This window comes from Lynx rufus, unplaced genomic scaffold (assembly GCF_022079265.1).
Source record: "Lynx rufus isolate CCGP_SWC_20201006 ecotype Redwood Valley unplaced genomic scaffold, mLynRuf1.p SCAF_7, whole genome shotgun sequence".
Taxonomy (NCBI): domain Eukaryota; kingdom Metazoa; phylum Chordata; class Mammalia; order Carnivora; family Felidae; genus Lynx; species Lynx rufus.
In genome coordinates, this window is record NW_025814889.1 from 67547163 (window position 1) to 67565939 (window position 18777).

General features: G+C 35.9%; 1 protein-coding gene across 1 annotated transcript in view; it reads right to left on the bottom strand.

Annotated features, from left to right (window-relative positions):
* SLC2A13 (solute carrier family 2 member 13) overlaps positions 1-18777 on the bottom strand; it is a 381359-nt gene that overhangs the window by 154988 nt on the left and 207594 nt on the right. The gene's annotated exons all lie outside the window — the stretch shown is intronic.

Below are 18777 nucleotides of genomic sequence, written 5' to 3' on the forward strand. Positions count from 1 at the left end.
TCCCAGCACAGAAGTTAGTCATCATAGAGAGCCTCTTGAAGGTACAGTATTTTTTTTTTTATTTAGAATTCCTGGAATCAAAATTTTATGATACTAATAACTGATGACACTTAAATTTAAATCCTGACTCATACAGTTCTGATCTATCTAAAAAATAAAAAATTAAAATTATTCCAGGATTTCCAATACCATAAATACTGACATATTTTTTTCTAAATAGTTTAAAATGTTTACTTTTCAAAAGCACAAATAGGGATTAATTAAAATGAAAACTGAGTAACATAACTTAGCTGTGATACTCTGGTTTTCGAAGTATGTACAAACATACACCAGATGAAGGAAGTGCTCTTATTTTTGCTAAAAGCAAACCAGATGTCTGCGCATGTTATCATACCACACACTTCATTCTAAAGTGCTAAAAAGGCCTATTCTCCTTTCTGTGGATCATTTATATATCACCAATTCGAAACCAAATTTGAATTCTCAACCTCCTATCTGTTGTTAAATTTTTCATTATGTATTTCTAAATTATTGCTTTATTCTCTCAGGATGTTATAAATTTCTCTCAGCATTTCATGTGTTTGCATTGAGATTTACATTAAATGAGAAATCCTAAGGTACAGTAACACAAGTATGGACAGTCTTACACTCTAACAAGTTACTCTATATTTTTAAATTATTCCAGTATAAATCTATGTAGGGTACTCATACACTACTGTCCTCTTAGTGTGAGGCAGAGTTCATGCTTTAGTGGTGTATGGCATTTTATTTTGTCTAAAACCTCATTTGTTCTTATTCCACATGTTACAAAAACCCCATATGATTATTTCAGCTGAGAAATAAGGATAATTCTTCATATCTTTATCAACTTCCACTTCCCACTTTTTTGTGGCCAATGTATTGTTTCTACATAGTAAATTCACTTAAAATTGCTCAGGTGAGCAGGAACTCTGCAATCTGTAAAATAACCCCAGTCATTAAGTAATAAATGTGTCACTCTTGTTTATAACTTATTTTAAGAAGCATGCAAAAACCTCTATATTTTTTCAACCTTACTGCCTCTTAAGTTAATGAATTATAGGAGCAATGAAAATATGTTGCTTCACGAGTTCTGTAGTGAGGATTAAGACAAGAACTTGGAAATAATAGGTATCATCTTCTACAGACCTATTTTGCCACCAAAACTCCTTAAGAGTATGTATTAGAGCAATTCTACATATTAGAAACTCAGAGAGGTTAAGAACTTGCCTGAAGTTAGTGGTAGGGATGGGCTCAGATCAGGGCTCATTCCCTAAATCACATGACTGACTAAATCTATACGGGCTAGACATTTACCTACAGCCTTTCTAGATATTCAGTTGAGAACATCTCTCTCCTTTATTGTAAGTGGTCTCTCTCCATTTTTATAAGTGGTCTAATCAAAATCATTAACAGTCTATGGTTCTGGGTTTGTTTTGCTTTTAATAAGTTTGTAGATACCATAGGAGGAAAATAATCCTTATCTTGGGAAATCTGTTTATCTCAATAATGAATATAGGTTTGCTAGTAGGATTACTCAAGTCTGCTAATTCGTACATTAATTCTACTGTCCTGTGGAAAAGAGGTAAATTATTAGATATTAGGTAAATTCTGTCCTCAAAAGTTTGCAAATCACCAAAGAGCACGCACCACATTACAGTTTAGATTCCACTTGTACTCCACATAGTGATTTATACTATAAGTAAAAGAGCCTGAACTGACAGAAGGCCATGGTTACACTTCTGTAATTAATAAGGCTGTCTCTTACCAGTGTCTATTTCATTAATCTGCATGTTTTGCAGCAGGTTGGCAAGGCCACCATTATTCAGCCTTTCATTTGTTTGAGTCACAGAGACGGATATGCTGGCTCACGCATGTCTTTACTTCCCAAAGAGACCTACAAAACAATCTGGCTTGGCTACAGGACCCATGATTGTACCACACTGTAGCAGATTTCACTGGATGAGCACTGGACTACATATGACTTTATCACTGACTTGATCTATAGTACTGTTGAGACTTAAACTTCTGTAAAGAGAAAGACAACTTTTTTTTCTATTGCTGTCTTAATTTTTATTTTCATTACTTTCTTGTTTTTACTGACAAATTTACTTGTTTACTGACATTAAACAATAAACTTATTTCTCATGAATCTGCCTTTCACCTCCACCACAGAAAACAGAAATTTATAAATGTAAATATTATCCTGGGAAATTAATACTGACCTAATTTTCTTTAAAAACACACAAGAAATATATTTGTCCCAAACTGGTGACAGAAAAGCTCTCTCCGAAGGAGGGGATAAAAATTTCTCTTCAAATGAGGATACAGACATATGATGAAAAGCAGAGGGGTAAAATCATCCAAAGTCATAGAGCAACAATGTCATATTAGCAAAGAAAAAGGAATACAAATTCTGGCATTTACACTGATAATTTACCAAACCTCAAAATCAAAATATAAAATTTAAAAATTTAATCAGATTTTAATTTTGATACTACAATCTGATTCAAGTTACTGTAAATTCAATTAAGACATGTCCATATTACTAAGATGAAAACCACAATAATGGAGTCTTTGCATGTCTTCGACTGAGAAAGAGAGTCCACAAATAGTAAATGAGAGGAACCAATGACAGTTATCAAGAATAAGAATGCAAAACCATATTGTCATTTAAATTAGGTTGTCCAATTTTCTAGGAAAATGTTTAGTGTAATTTTAAGTGGAAAGTTTTTTTTCCAATAATTTATTTTATCTATGTCTATTTTATAGAATATAATACATTTTTTTGAAATTTTCCCCACTCTTTCTAAGAAAAAGAAAATGTAAGTTTAATTTAAATGAAGCATATTTCAACATGAAAAACTGAACTTTTGTGTAATAAACTAATATGTGCTTTTTGGGGAGTGAAGAGTGTTTGTCCGGAAAGAATCCTAGACTTGGTTTTAAATACTTCATTTTCAAGTCATTTATTAACTAAGTTGTGAAGAAATATATTTTCTGAAATTTATTAAAGCCCCCAAAGGATCTTCAGATTCTGTTCATAATTTGAAGTTTCAATTTTTAAACTCATAATATGGAACTGAAAAGTAAACCCATTCTTTTTCTTAAACAATAAATTAATTTTTACAACTAACGTGTTAGTAGGGAGTAACATAAATGTTGAAAAAATTGTGAAATGTACAATATTTCAGATGTACAATATTTCAAATGGCAATATATTTTTAAACATTTTAGTAAGTTTGGTAGACCATTAGTACATTATAGTAAATATTTAGTACATTTCAATAAATGTTTTTGCAAGCAAGTAGTAAACACAGCATTCTAGCTATATATTAAGTCTTTGCAAACACTAGCAACTCTTAATAACTAAATTGAAAATGAAGGACTGAAAGTCTTGAAGTATCCGCAGTTGTTACCGGTGAAAAAAATATGGCCATACTTTCTTCTATTTTAATTCACCAAATACTGGTTATGCACATGTTGAATCTGATTAACAGAACATTCACAAAAGTGATGAATAAAAGTAGATGACAGCAGTAATATTTTTGGTTGAGTTTTTTCTCTGATCCATAATCAATATTCAGATAAGTAAGCTACTAAACCTTTAAGGAAAAGATGTGCTTGATGTAAGAAAAGAATTTCAAGAAAGGATAAAATTAACCTTCAGGTCTACAAAAATAATTTGTCCTGCTGAGATGATTTAGCCTGGATATCGGAGTGGCTAAACCCAGACCATATTTGAGACTGATTAAAAATTCTAACACTGAAGTGATTAATGAGGATAATAAAATTAAACGGATTTTTTTAGGCTATCTCATATGTACATATTTTACTTATTTACTTTTTAATATTTACTTGAGAGAGTGCAAGCATGCACAAGCAGGGGGTGGGGAGGGGCAGAGAAAGAGGAAGAAACAGGATCCTAAATAGGCTCAGAGCCCAAGGCGGGGCTTGAACCCATGAACCGTGAGTTCATGACCTGGGCCAAAATCAAGAGCCTGATGCTCAACCGACTGAACCACCCAGATACCCTTCATATGTACACCTTTTTAAGTGAGGGCAAAAAACTAAAGCAGACCTCAATAATCATTAAGTTCAAGGTGACTCTAACAGGCTAGCTCGACTCATCGGAGAATGCTGGCCTTGGGTGGAAAGAAAAAACAGGAGTAAAGCAGATGTAGAGAGTAGGGAATAATGCCACAAAAATAGGAGAAGGAAAGGAAGAAAAAAGGGAGAGAGGAAAGGAGACAAAAGAAAAGAAATGGAGATGAAGCCACAGGGTACTAACAAGAACTGCCCTAACTACTGCCACAAGGAAAGCTGGTGAGCAGACCCCACCAGGCCAGCACTTAAGAAGTACCTCAGACCATGACCTAAGTCCTGCAGGAAGGAGGAGGCACAACCACCAAGAGCAGAACGCTAAGTAACAGGCAAGAAGTCAACCACCCCTGGATGTACCTCAGGATGTGACCAAACTGCAGAAGTTACCTTTCAAAGAAAGCTGTAGTTTCTAAAAGGAGGAAACAATGTTCAGTGGGGGTTAAATATATCCCAATTTTTCTCAGAAATTAAGACATCAAGTTAACTAACTGAAATTTAAAAAATTAAAATAAACCAAACTTCCAGTATTTTATAGTATATCCTAGTAAAACATCTTGCCATCATATTTATTGCAATTTTTCACATAAACAAAGCTTATATATGCTTTTACTGAGAAACAAATGATTTTGCCAATAGTGAGCTAAAAATATTTACAGTATTTATAGTTATAGCAATCAAGTTACATGCATGGGAAAAACTTGTCCTTTTCTCATTTACTGGAGTATCAACTTGTGAGAGTTAAAATGTGTGGAAGAGGTACGGAAATGTAATGGTATGTCCTCACTTTTCTAATTTTTACCACCAAGATGGAGGTGCAGTAGAGAAACAAACAAAACGGAAAAAACAAACAAACAAACAAAAACCCTAACATACATACTCAAGAAGAGACAAACTCTAACCCTTCATTCAGTGTTTACTGTCCTTAGGGCAAGCCACTGATACTAGTAAGTTATTTCTTCAGTATTCCTGTGAATTAAGAGACCTCTGGAGTAAGAGACGTATTATGCCTTTTGAACAGCCTTTCTGAGATTCAATCTTTCCATCCATTAAAAAAGAAGATGGTGACAATTGATATTTGTATGATAGCAGATGTTAGAAGAGATCAAAAACTACACAAGTCCATGGTTTTGCTGCTACCAGCCGCCACAGCCTATCTGGAAGGTAAACCCTAATGCAGCTTCCGATTTCACAATCTCTTCTAACAGACAGCTGTTGTAACAATTCTCAACTGCCTGCTGCACGTATGTAGTAAGAGAGATGCAGCGATTACATCGCTGTATGTAGTAGGGTGGAAATGTTTTAAAGTTTCTACAAGGAATTGTTGCTGGACTACAACTTTTAGTTCAAGAGTCAGGCAGCACTGTCCAACAGAACCGTGTGTGACGACAGAAATCTTTTGTCTCTGCTGTGTCCATTATGAGAGCTGGAAAGGTAGCAAGTCCTAGTGAGAAACTGAATTTTAAATTTTATTTAATTTCAATAACTTTTTATTTGAATAGTCACATGGTCAGCGGTTACTCTACTGACAGCACAAAGTTAGAGAATCTGTAATTAATGGTCCAAATGAAGTAGTATCTCCAATTTAGAAAAATTAGAAAATACAAGATTTTTTTTTTAAAATCACTTTCTCCTCCTTCAGCTATCATTACTTACATTTTTGTTATATTCTTCCAGATTTTTTTCTGATATACTAAATATATTCATAAATTAAAAAATGTAAGCATGCATACATGAACTAAATACATACAAATACATTATATTAGACATTTTTAAGACACATCTACAAAATCCTATGACTGTTAAGAATTATCTACATTAATACAATAAACCTTTGATAGACTTCAGTCATTATTATTAATGGCTGCTCAGTACAACACTATACCATAGTGGCATTATTAAATAGTCCATCACTGTTGGGAATTTAGGTTTTTGTTCCTATTTTTATTCTTATAAAAAACCCTGCAGTGAACATATTTGTACATCTATTTGTTCCATTTGTAGGGATATTCCTTTAGGATAAATTTCTAGAATTGGATTTGATGGGTCAAATGTCTCTTTTTTCAGACTGTGGAAGACTATTATCGAATTGCTACACAGAAAAGAACCCATGAAAAGACAAAACTCTTTTGAAAATATAAGAGAAACCTTACAACCCCGATACCCAAATCATTAGGGAAAAGAGATGATGGTGAGGACGATGATACAGTGCTGATGACTGGATTACAAAGATCTCACAATTACCCTAAAAAATCCTTCGGCTTACCCTCAAATTACAGTAAACAGTACTTATGTGTCCGTTTGGAGGCAGACATACTACATTCTGCCACTCAAGAGCTCCATGGTAGCTAGGCTTTTTTTCCATCACTGAACAGATTACGATTCTCCAGTTAAATACTAGGGAAACTGGCTGGTTTGTCTACAGGGCTATTTTACACATAAAATATGTATCTTTAAATTAAGGCATCACACTCAAGTCAGCATTATATTCACACTGTGAGATACACTGGGAATTGAGACCTCACGAAAAAACAGCAGACTGCAATTTCCCACTTTACTGCTCAGTCTAGGACATATGTGCATGGAATGGAACCACAGTCACCCACACTATTTATATCTCTCTGGATTGTTCTCTCTTTCAGCATAAACAAATTAAATGTGCAAATGGGGTTACTTTATAGGATATTTAACAGGTTCTATATTTTTGTATAGAACATGAAAGATGGAAAAAAAAAGGGAGAAAGAAAAGAACTGAAGAGTGAAAAAATGTGTGTATGCACATGGGAGAGTTATTTTTAAACCTGAAATGTGTCTCCTCTCTCCCTGCCAATGTGCAGTATTATTTCAATGTTCTGTTCATACTGCTTGTAATAAAAAGTGGTTCATCCCCAGGAGGCACCATGGAAGATCCATGTTGTTTTTAGGTTCTGCCAGGTGTACTTAAAATCACAAATGGGAAGGAATATTCCTTTTCTTTACCCAAGTGAAATCTAGAAGAAGGTATGTCTAAAGTAGGCTCAACGTTTTACTGAGGTTAGCATTTTCCTGCATTGCCTTGGAACTGGTGTACCCTATTTGAGTCATCTTCATTTACCTTATTGGCTAATAGGAAGAAAAAGAGACAATGGGATTTAAATATAATGGGATATAAATGAGAGTTAAATATTCATATCACTTATATAATTTTAGTTATCTACTGTGAGTGAGGTAAATGCCACAGCAGCTTCATGTCCAAACTCAAAAGAAATAAGTAAATGGGAAATGAATTCTCTTAAGAATTCAGTGCCTTACTCTGCATCTTATTCCCTATTGTATTTCATATAAAAGGTCGACCACATTCCAAGAAACATTTGTTCATAAAAAGCTCATTTCCTTTCAAGGCGATGGAAAGTTAAATTACTGTGCTTATGAGACAAGTCAATAAGGGGAAGAGACAGAATTAAAAGGCCACAGGAATACAGTAATAATTTCGAGTCCAATTAGCAAAGCCAGATAGAAAACTAAGGTGAAAAATCTAAATTGATCTGATAGGCATGGGCTCAATTACTTACAGAAAGTTTGAACAATATCTGGAAACTGTGATATTTATCCCATTAATTAAGGTACAGGACTTAACTGAAATACAAAAAGATTCCAGAAGTGGGCACTAAACTATGTGATCAGTCCTTTAATCAAAATACTGTAAAAGATAGATGAGCTATTTGGGGCTGAATTTCTCTGAAAGCAACAAAAACTGAAAACAAAGCTATAAAATTCACCAGGTGTGCCAGTGATTTTTAGTTTGATATACCTACGTATTGTAAAATACTGTTAACACATCTATCACCTCACATAGTTACAACTCTGTGTGTGTATGTGTGTGTGCGTGTGTGTGTGTGGTGAGAACTTTTAAGACCTACTCTCAGCAAATTTCAAATACACAATACAGTACTACCTAAGTGTTAACTATAGTCACCATGTTATTATATGCTGTATATAACTGGAAGTTTGTACCCTTTGACCACCTTCACCCATTTCCCTCACCGTTGGCAACCACCAATCTGCCCTGCTTCTATTAATTTGGTTTCTTTTAGATTCCACACATAACTGAGATCATAAAGTATTTGTCTTTCTCTGTCTTATTTCACTTAGCATAATACCCTTAAAGGTCATTCATGCTGATGTAAAGACAGGCTGTTTCCATGTCCTGGCTATTGTAAACAATGTTGCAATGAACATTAAAGTGCACATATCTCTTCCAGATAATGATTACATTTCCTTTGGAAATATGTCCAGAAGAGGAACTGGGAGATCATAAGGTAGTTCTTTTTTTAATTTTTTGAGGAAACGCCATACTGTTTCCATAGTGGTTGTACTAATTTACATTCCCACCAAGCACATATAAGGATTTCCTTTACTCTATACATCCTCACCAGCACTTATCTTGTCTTTTTGATAGTAACCATTCTACCAAGTGTGAAGTGATCATCTCATTGTGGTTTTGATTTGCATTTCCCTGATAATATTCATTATTGTTGAGCACCCCTTCATGCTCCTGTTGGCCATTTGTATATCTTCTTGGGAAATGTGTCTATTCAGGTCCTTTGCCGATTTTTATACCACATTATTATTATTTTTATTTTTGCTTTGAAGTTGTAGTTCTTTATATATTTTAGATATTAACAGTTTATCAGATATATGGTTTGAAAGGCTGCCTTTTCATTTTGCTGATTGTTTCTTTTCAGCTGATTGGAACTTTTCAGTTTGATGTAGTCCCACTTGTTTCTTTTTGCTTTTATTGTTACGCTTCTGGTGTCATATCCATAAAATCATTGTCAATACCAATGTCAAAGATACCAATGTTTTCTTCTAGGAGTTTTATGGTTTCAGGTCTAACACTTAAGTCTTCAATCTGCTCTGAGGTGATTTTGGTGAGTGGTGTAAGGTATGGGTCCACTTTCATTATTTTGCATGTGAATATCCAATTTTCTAGCAGCACTCATTGAAGAGACTATCTTTTCTCCATTAAGTATTCCAGGCTCCCTTGTCAAACATTCATTGACTGTATATGTATGGGTTTTTTTCCTGGGCTCTTGATTCTGTTTTATTTGTCTATGTGTCTGTTTTTAATGCCAGTAACATACTATTTTATTAATATAGTTTGAAATCAGGAGGTGTGATACCTCCAGCTTTGTTTGCTTTCTCAAGACTGTTTTGGCTATTCAGGGTCTTTTTTTTTTTTTTATTGTTGTTGCTCCATATGAATTTTGGTGTTTTTTCCCCCTTTTTCTGTAAAAAATACCATTAGAATCTTGATAGCGAATGCACTGAATCTAAGCATGGATTTGAGTAGTATCACCACTTTAACAACATTAACTTTTCTAACCCATGAACATCAGATATCTTTCCTTTTAATTGTGTTTTCTTCAGTTTTTTTCCTCATCGTCTTAGACTTTTTAGTATACGGATCTTTCACACTTACTTGGTTAAATTCATACCTAAATATTTTCTTCTTTCTGATGTCATTATAAATGAGATTATTTTCTTTCTTTTTCAGGTAATTCACTGTCATTGTATAGAAATAAAACTGATTTTTTTTTCTGTTAATTTTGTCTTCTGCAATTTTATTGAACTTATTAGTTCCAATAGTTTTTTTGGTGGAATCTTTAGGATTTTTTTTATATATAACAATATGCTATCTGCAAACAGTTTTACGTCTTACTCCTGATTTGACTGCCTTTTATTTCTCTTTCTTGCCTGACTGACTGCTCTGGCTAGGACTTCCAGTATTAATTATGTTGAATCGAAGTGTTGAGAGCAGGCATTTTTTTTCCTGATCTTAGAGGAAAAGCTTTCAACTTTTCACCATTGATTATATCAGCTGGAGGCTTGTTATACATGGCCTTTGTTATATTGCATACATTCCTTCTATACCCTTTTGTTGCAAGTTTTTACCATGAATAAATGTTGAATTTTGTCAAATGCTTTTTCTGTATCTGAGAGATCAATGCTCTTTAAGTGGTGGGGATGGTAGAGCTAGTAAACACTGATTGTGATTGTGGCCTCTCAGTATCTACTCACTCCGCTTCTGGAAAATATTCTTTGTCCTGATTTTTTTTAGGGGTAGGGGAGGCTCATGCCGACTCCTTGGGTGGTGGTCGGGGGAGTGCTGAGCATGTGGTTCATGTGGGCACATAATAAAAACTGAATTCATGAGCTTTAACTTTCACCTTTGGCTTTTTCTTGTTCCAAGAAAGAATCTGACACTGGAGTTGCAACAGCCACCTTGTGTCAATAAGGATAGAGCTGGCTGGAGAAGGTAATCTGCAAAGCAGCAGCAGAACCCAGAAATGGATGCATCATTGGAGCTGAGCCTCAAACTGAAGCAAGCTCTATCCCAAGATTGTTGAGTTATGGGGATCAATAAATTCACATTTAGCTTGACTTTCCCATCACTCAAAACCAATAGGTGGGGAGGTGGGAAAAGCAGAGTAGATTGAATGCCTCTTATAACTGTCAGGAGGAGTGAAGAAGAGACATTGCAAACTGGACCAAAAGCTCTTGGAGTCTCATATGTGGACTTAAGAACAACAGAAAAGCTACTGCTCTCCATCAAATTCTGTGCTGCTACATAGTGGTTTGAAATTCAGATTCTGCCTTTGTTGGGAGAGCCCACGACCAACCCTCAGTCTCAGTGATTCACTAGAGGGTCTCACAGGATGCAGAAGTTGTTGTATTTATGATGGTTACATATTACAGCAGAAGGACTCAAAATAAAGTCAGTCCAGGAAAAGGCTCTCTCAGTATGAAGTCTGTAGGAAACCATGCATATGCTTCCAAGAGTCTACCAGTGGAGTTACACAGGATGCACTTAATTTCTTCAGCACAGAGTTGTGACAACATCTGTGAAATGTTGTCTACCTGCAAAGTTCATTAAAGCATCAGTGCCTGGTGTTTTTACTGGGGGCTAGTCACATAGGCATTCTCTGCCTAGCACAAATAAAAATTCAGTCTCCTGCAGGGAAAATAAATGTTCAGTATAAACCATACTGCTTGTAAAAATAGTTTAGACACAGTACGCTGCAAGCCACTCCTGCCATTTAGAGGACGTTTTAAATCACTAGGCAACTGTTTATCATTCCTGTTCCCAAACACCAGCCAAAGGCCAACCTTACAAACCAGCCTTTGTAAGGATATCAATCTCAGGCCTGGCATGCTAACTCTTCTCTGCACACTACCTTTCTTTTAGGATACTTCAGGACTTCAAGTTAGGGCAGTCCCTCTCCTAACTGCCAACTACCACAATTTGTGGACAGTGTTCTTGTTTATAGACTGGATATCACAGATAATGCAGATGAATTCAATGTTCTGCCATCTTTCCTCTTCTGACAGAAGGATGGACCTCAAGCTCCAGTCTGTCTTTATGTGCCCTGTTCTGCTGTAGCCAAGTAAATTAGACTACAAGCCACTGGAGGACAAGGCAATGTTCTACTTATTTTTGTGTCCAGAGTTCTTACTGCATCTTACTTCTTCACGATGTATCTGTTGAACACTTACATCCTAAGATGTAAGCCTGCCATGCTCCTCTACTAATGGACCATCTGCACTGCTTTATTGTTGTGTATTTGCTCCTCTGAACATATGTACACCTGCTTATGTAAGGCACACCACTTTCTGACACGAGTGGGCAAATTCACCAAGTCTCATTAGCATTACAGTGGCCACCCCAGTTTACCGCCTCAGCTGTAAGTCACTAAATTACCTTGAAAAACACAAATATGTCTGTAGAATGTAACTGTGTCCTTATGAACAATAACGGAAAAATCAGAAAAACTTGCTGGATTTATCAGAAAAACAATCAAGTTAGAAACATATTTTTTTTTCCACTATAGTCTGTACTGAAGAAAAGTGGTGAGCATCAGGTGGGCAGGAAACCTACATAGAAAATACCCTGCGATCAGCACTTTTGTCTTGCTGCTCTAGCTGCTCTCTGTAGATCCCAGATATAACATGCTCGTAAGTAGCCTCTAATGCTGTTCATCCAAGTTGCATGGTGCACTGTGTATATGGAAACCTCCCTCTGTGGGAAGCCTGGCTGCAGATGACTAGTTGAAAATAAAACTAAGCTCCAGGCTGACTATATCGTCATGATTTAAACTAAGTGTCTGGAGGAGGTGCTTCATTTTGTGGCATATTCCCCACCTCTCAAATTTATGAACACAGTCTAAGAATACAGTGACCCTTAAACGACACAGGTTTCAACTTCATGTGTCCACTTCTACATGGATTTTTTCCATAAATACAGTACAACAAATGTATTTTCTCTTCCTTATGATTTTCTTTTCTCTAAGTTTATTGTAAAAGTAGAGTATATAACACATATAACATGCAAAGTATGTATTAGTTGATTGCTTATGATACTGATAAAGCTTCCCGTCAGCAGTAAGCTATCAGTAGTTAAGATTTTGGGGGGATGAGAAGTTATACACAAACTTTTCAAATGCACCCAGGGTTGGTGCCCCTAAGTCTTGTGTTGCCCAAGAGTCAACTGTACTCTCTTTAATAAGCCATTCTGAATAAAAGTACAGTAGATGTCTACGAGTAAAGCTTCCTCCACTAAAGTCTTACAAATGTTGCCGATTTTAATATAGGAAGCTACCCTTTAAAACATCTGATAACTATATTAGGACATCTGGATGGCTCAGTCAGTTAAGTGTCCGACTTCGACTCAGGTTACAATCTCGCGGTCCGTGAGTTCGAGCCCTGCGTCGGGCTCTGGGCTGACGGCTCAGAGCCTGGAGCCTGCTTCCGATTCTGTGTCTCCCTCTCTCTCTCTGCCCCTCCCCTGCTCATGCTCTGTCTCTCTCCCTCTCAAAAATGAATAAATGTTAAAAAAAATCTGATGACTATAAATATCAATATTTTCAAGCACACTGCAGAATCACACACCAAGAGAAATTTCAGGAAGCGATCATGTGTATCACATCCTTTTAACCTAAAGAAAAAAGGCCCTGCTACAAATTCAAACAGAAGTTGATATGGCGCTAGGCTTTTAAGAAAATGCCTAGAAAAAAACGGTTCATACTTCTATTGGTAACTCATTGCACTGCCTCTCATAGATGAGATATCCTTTGGAATTTTTAATCAAGATCTCTTCGGCTGTGATGAATAATCATTTCTGTTAAGTTAAATTACATCTGGCATAAGAAGTATACTCACAATTTTACTTCTCAAGTGAAATCAAACATCTGATTAAAACGATTCTTATCATCTGAAAGGCATCCTAAACTCTGAGAACACTTAAAACTTTATAACCATAGACAAACTTGTTTGTGATTACATTCACCTATATTAGATACGCTCTAATCCTTGCATACAAGAACAACTGTTTGGTTTCAACTGTGACTAACTTTGCAAGGCACGCCTTTCTATTAGCTTTTATACCCCCCAGTCCTCCATCCCTGAAGTCAGTTAACTTCAATCCTCATTTCCTATCTTAAGGAAAGAAATCCAGGCTATGGGCAAACTACTACCTTAATTACTACTGAATCTCTATTTGAATAACTAAGTAAGCTTGTTGACTAAATTTCATCAGCAGCAACTGCCTCTACTCCTACTGCTTATGAGAATTAAATTTCTAGGTACATACATGCATACTCACACATATTAGATATATATATCAACAGATAACTTCTGGCATTTCCTCTGATCTGAAAGAAAACGTTTCATTTCTGTGACAGTTAAACCTGCTTTTTTGTTCTGTTGGGTCTCTGCTTTGTTCTATGTTGCCGAGCAACCAAGAGAATGAGGATGGGGTGGTGGCATGGAATTTCAGTTGCATTATTCAGGCCAAGAAAATATTAAATCAATTACTAAAATTCTTATACAAGTGACAGCTACTAAAATGTAGGGAGTTCCTATGTGTTCTGTGATTTTTTTCACAGAGGTTCATGATATGGAGATGACTGCAATGATGATTTCCCCGCTTCCCCTGAAGTACAAAAGTCGGTGAAACAATTATGAGGGAAGACAAAGTAGATAAAATTATTTTGCAACATCTGTTAGGGAGTAAAATGCTTTGATTTTTGTCTCATTTAGATTTCTTTCACTGTATAAAATGAACTGACTACAGGAAGAAACTGAGCAAATTAACACCTAAATCAAGGTAAATGAATAGAGGTTTACTATATTGATATGCTATCATATTAATGCTCAACTAGTTGTTTTTATTGCATTCAGTATTCCTCTACAATTTCCTTTATTTTTTTTGTAATTAAAGTTAATACATAAACCTTCTAAATAGGAAAGCCATTTTATTTTATTGGCTTTTATTAAGTAAGGGTATGTATTTAGTCTTTCAAATATTTATATAGTCATAAAAATCCATCAATATACAAAACAATAAAAGAGAACACACGTGTATTATTTATAGACCTAGTGAGCAAACTTAAATTGTATATGCTGATTTCCTTATTTAATGTCTCATTTGAGAAATGAAATTTTTGTTCACTGACTTTACAAGCTACTTTTTAAGATTCCAAGAATTTAATGGTGGCACTCGGTGTGAATTTCCCCATAGAAAAAAGGAAGCTGGGGGCTTAGTCGGTTCAGCGTCCAAATTCAGCTCAGGCCATAATCTCAAGGCTCGTGAGTTCAACCTCCATGTGGAGCTCTGTGTTGACAGCTCAGAGCCTGGAACCTGCTTCAGATTCTGTGTCTCCCTCTCTCTCTCTGCTCTTAACTGCTTGCGCTCTGTCTCTGTCTCTCTCCCAATAATAAACATTAAAAAAAATTTTTTTTAACAAAAAAAAGAAAAAAGGAAGCTGGAGGTCCAGGGCTCTCAAAACACTCTAATAAATCCATAATGTACCTGATAGATACCACTAATAGGATAGAACCTGTCCACAATTGGGAGTAATATTTTAACAGGAAAGTGTCTTAAGTGACCAGTGTTGAGTACTATGGTTATATATCCCCCACACATTATCTTGGAAATAGAATCAGACCCGTCTCACTAATCACCCTTCTATAGAAAGCCCTCTTGCCTGTGAAACAGAAAGCTCTTAAGGTCTGAAAAGTATGTGGACTGGACACTTGTCCTGAGAATAATTTCTCTTTTACATGTGATTCTTTCTCCACTGAATCTGCATCTACTCCAGCCCAGGTGCTCTTGCCTTCCCTGGGAATCTGTATTTTCAACCAACTTTCAAAAAACTAAACAAAAAAATGTTAATTTTATTATATTCAAAAAGAGGTTACCCATAGGGGTAGGGACAAGTAAGGCTCACAGGTAATCTCTGGTATACATATATTTCCCATGTTTAGAAACTACTAGGATACAGTGTAACATAAGAAAATTAATAGTTTGTATTCATCCATTTTCAAATAAAAATTACTAAAACCTTTCTGTCATATACTAGCTGTGAGGTCCAAACATATAAAAATTCCAACCATGTGATTCCTTGATAAGTCTCTTCTAATTACCAAATTCTATTTTAAAAATGCTTTTCTTTTCTGAAATTAGCTTTGCAAGATGAGAAGGATGGCATTTACAACAGGACTAACAAATTTACCCAATAACAAAATGTGAACAGCTTGTATCTGTCAATAATGTGGCAAAAAAAAAAAAGTCACCATTCAATTTTTTGGATTCCATACTTTTTGTTTTGCCTACCATGAATATTTCAGAAGGAAGTCTTAAGCTTTAATTTATTGCCATGATATTGCTGAATACTCATGACATACTTAGAGACATTGATATAAACACATCCAAAGTAGCCAAAACCCTCCCAAAACAAAAAATCAAAACACAACGTAGACTCTATGAATAAATTCAAGTCTTTGTGTAGAAATAAAGATTTGAAGGTAAGAAACAATGAATATTTAGAAGGTGAGTTTGAAGGGCTTCAGCTGTGAAGTCAAGGTGGTCAAGGAGGATTGAAGGGTCACCTGGGTGGCTCAGTCAGTTAAGTGACTTCGGCTCAGGGCATGATCTCCTCCTGGTTTGTGAGTTCAAGCCCTCCATCGAACTCACTGCTGTCAGCGCAGAGCCTGCTTTGGATGCTCTGTCTCCCGCTCTCTCTGCCCCTAACCTGCTCACACGCACTCTCTCTCTCTCTCAAAAATAAATAAATAAACATTAAAAAAAATTTAAAGGAGGCCTAATTTTAAATTCAGGCTCCATCTTTAACTGTGTTGTGTTGGGTAATTTATTTAATCTGAGTCTAAATTGTTGAAATGGTGGCAATAAAATATACTTATGGAATTTCATTTGGAAGTAAATGCAAAAAATATAGGTAATGTACCCACGTGGGTACTCAAGGAATATCAGTTCTCTTATTTCTCTTTCATTTTTGGGGGGGAGATGGGGAGAATGAGGGTAAATAACATAGAAAGTGGCTCCCTAGATACACAGGGAATCCATAAATGTATAGTTTTTTCCTTCCTCCCTTTTTATGACCCCAGGTTACAGTAACAAACAAGTCATTGATGTTTGAAATAAAAGGCAAGTTAAATTGAACTCTGGCCTTTACCACAAAAAAAAATGGGGGGAAAGGGAAGGAAGGAATTCTGACCTTCCTCTGTCTGCAATAGTTATGGTACTCTTTCTTCCTTTTTAAGAGATGTGCCTTAGAGACCTTAGAAAAGGGACTAGGACCTGGTTACCTGCCTTTTTGTGCAGTACTGTCTACTGTGTAATATGCAAATAAATTTCCTTCTTGAATAATTAAATTTCAAACATATTAGCAATCCTAGTGATATTATAATTTTTAATATCTTTTAATAATTGCTGCACTGTAATAAATATATCTGCATTTTTATAATTCAACCATTTCTTTGAAGCAAATGTCTTTTAGTAGGTACACTATGTATTTATGCTCTACCCACCTATATGGTATAGTTAATACCAGGATAAACCTCAAGTGATTTTTTAAAAGGATATAACCACTGTCAAACTACCAATGTATTATCGATGATATTTTGATAACTCTATGGTACTTTTTTCAGACATAGCCAGTGTCTGTCTTCAATATACGAATACATTTAGAATACTAATATGCCTGCCTCCTGTTAGTTAAATGGATATTCTCTTCTGTTCTCTTGCACTCCATCTGCTATGGCAGAGGAAATCAACAACCCTGGGAACCCACAGAACACGTCTGACAGCTGCAGGACTCAGATTCTCAGTTCAACAAATTATGATTCACGAAGACTCTCTGACAGGAAAAACAGTTTCTACTACAACCTAGTGGGTTTATATGTTAGTGTGTGTGAGCCTGAGGGGGTGGGGGAAGGGGGGAAGGAGGGAGGGAGGGAGAGGGAGAGAGTTACGTGTGTGTGTGTGTGTGTGTGTGTGGTTTAATTAGTTTAGCTAAAGGAAGAAGAACATGCCTCAAATTTTTAATTTTAATCACAATTGGCATTTCATTAGCTTAAGATGAACAGTTTTCTATTATGTGCTCCTACTAGATGGCTAGAGTGCATGGCAGAGTGCTTATGTTCAAAACCTCACCTTGGCAGGGGCATTCTCATCGTGACTAAATTTAGCTTAAAATAACAATAAAACTGTCTTTTATTAATGCCCGTTTTTTTTTTTTTTTAATTTACATTAGAACATCACCATTGTCCTAATGCTTTCTTTCACTTATTGACGTTATTCTAACGTCAATGACTTTGTTAGGTCACTAAATATAACTATTGTTTTAGGTACGCAACCTGTTTTGTTGTTCTTTTAGGATACAATTACCTCATCCTGTTGTCCTCTGTTATAATCACATTTAATACAAATGAGGGAGCAAAAGAAAAAAGTACAAGTGGAATTATAAAAGAGGGATTTTCTACAGCCTTCACACTTTCTTGGCATTTGCTCCAGCCTCCAACTCATATTGTTTTTCAACGTAAAATCAGTACCCAAAATTTACATTGCTTTTTTCTTTTTTTTCTGGTTACTTTTAGACAAAGGTCCATTTCCACTGCCTTCTGCAGTGTTGGCATCCTTCCCAGAAACAGGTTTCTGAATATCAAGGAAACTACTGAGCCATAAACTAAGATGAAATCCAAAATTAAATCCTTTGCCTAAAAATTAAAAAAAAAAAAAAAGGCAAGGGCAGTGAGGGTGTGTCCAAAAATTAGGACTTCACAGGTAGGAGCAGTAAATGATTTAGGGTAAGAAAGACACACTGCCAGGTTGCTGGCAGATGGACAACACAGTTTAGTCACACGTAGCTGCCTCTGCTTCTTTGAAAATTTAAGGCTGCTACTGACACTCTGACCACAGGGTGCTCACTCATTCCTGACTCCTGTGATGAGCTGGAAGGAGGAGCTGGTCCAGCCTCCTGGAACCATGGGGAGAGGGCCACTCAGAGAGCCTCAGCTTCTCCCCACATGGTTAACTTCCCTAAGGCGTTAAGCAGATAAAACTTCCCCAAGGTTCTGATAACTTCTAGGCTCGGTCAAAATACATAATTAAATTTCATAATTTTTCTCTTTCAAATTAAGGATATGTTTGATCAGCATCTGTGAAAACTCTCTTAGCCTTGACTGTCATTTGCATCTTCCTGCCATAATAATGGTAATTAATAATAATAAATAATAATTCATTGTACTAGGACTACCAATTTTGGACAAGATGAAGAACTACCACAGGGTGCTGGACTCCTTTTGCTACCAAATCCCAGA